General features: G+C 36.4%; 1 pseudogene; it reads left to right on the top strand.

Moving 5' to 3' along the window:
• Positions 1–711: 711 nt before the first annotated feature.
• LOC110216615 (large ribosomal subunit protein eL37-like) lies at positions 712–999 on the top strand (annotated as a pseudogene).
• The last annotated feature ends 578 nt before the right edge of the window (positions 1,000–1,577 follow it).

Below are 1,577 nucleotides of genomic sequence, written 5' to 3'. Positions count from 1 at the left end.
CAGCAAGTGTAAATGGTGAACCATTCTGGCCTGGATTATTTGCAAAGGCACTGTTCAATGTCAACATTGCAAGTCTTATCTGCAATGTAAGAGCCCCTGCTGGAGGGGCAGCTCCTGCTAGCACAGCTGCCCCAGCTGAGGAGAAGAAGAAAGAGGAAGCAAAAAAAAGAAGAATCTTAGGAGTCAAATGATGACATGAGCTTTAGTCTGTTTGACTAAATATTTTTTGTAACATTAAATAAAAAGCTTAACCCAACTTAAAAAAAATAGAATGGGTTAAATGTTAAAAGAGGCAAAAAAATCTAATGAAGAGAAAAAGAACACCTTGAAAAGCAAAATTGGCCAAATAGAAAAAGATATACAAAAATTCACTGAAGGAAAGAACTCCTTTAAAAGTAGAATTGGCCAAATGGAAAAGGAGGTACAAAAGCTCACTAAAGAAAATAATTCCTTAAAAATTAGTATTGGGCAAGCAGAAGCTAATGACTTCATGAGACATCAAGAAACAATAAAACAAAATTGAAAGAATGAAAAAAGAAGAAAATGTTAAATATCTCATTGGAAAAACATCTGACCTGGAAAATAGATCAAGGAGAGATAATTTAAAAATTATTGGACTACCTGAAAACCACAATTAAAAAAAAAGAGCCTAGACATCTTTCAAGAAATTATCGCTGCTTTTTTTTTTTTGGTCCCGGTGGCAGGAAGAAGATGACAAAGGGGATGTCTTCGTAGCAGCGGAATAAAATGCATACTTTGTGCCATCGTTGTGGTTCTAAGGCATACCATCTTCAGAAGTCAACATGTGGCAAATGTGGATATCTTGCTAAACTCAAGAGAAAGTATTATTGGAGTACAAAGGCTAAGCAACACAACACCATTGGTACTGGTCGAATGAGGCACCTAAAAATTGTCTGTCGCCAATTCAGGAATGGATTCTGTGAAGGAACAACACCTAAACCCAAGAGAACAGCTGTTGTAGCATCTAGTTCATCTTGAGGATTCAACTGTTTGCTAAAATAAATGTCCTGAATGAAAAAAAAAAAAGAAATTATCAAGGAAAACTGCCCTGATATTCTAGAACCAGAGGGTAAAATAGAAATTGAAAGAATCCACCAATCACCTCCTGAAAGAGACCCCAAAATGAAAACTCCCAGGAATATAATAGTCAAACCCCAGACTGCAAGGCCAAGGAGAAAATACTGCAAGCAGCCAAAAAGAAACAATTCAAGTACTGTGGAGCCACAGTAACTAAAACACAAGATTTAGCAGCTTCTGTATTAAAGTATTGGAAGGCTTGGAATGTCATATTCTGGAGGCAAAAGAGCTAGGATTACACCCAAGAGGGACCTACCAGCAAAACTGAATATAATTCTTCAGGGGAAAAAAAGGATATTCAAGAACTGTGAGTAGAATGTCTGGGCTGTTGATTGTCATGTTCTTGTCAGCAGGAATGGTTGGAAACATTGATTTGATTGTCAGCTCCATATTCCTGGTAGTTAAGTGAATGGAATGTATGAGATTGGCTAGCTGTAATGAATCATTATGTATTTTAAAATAAAAGCTTCATTAAAAAG

Source organism: Phascolarctos cinereus, unplaced genomic scaffold (assembly GCF_003287225.1).
Source record: "Phascolarctos cinereus isolate Bilbo 61053 unplaced genomic scaffold, phaCin_HiC Scaffold_4;HRSCAF=312, whole genome shotgun sequence".
Lineage (NCBI taxonomy): Eukaryota > Metazoa > Chordata > Mammalia > Diprotodontia > Phascolarctidae > Phascolarctos > Phascolarctos cinereus.
This window is presented reverse-complemented; position numbering and strand designations above follow the sequence as displayed.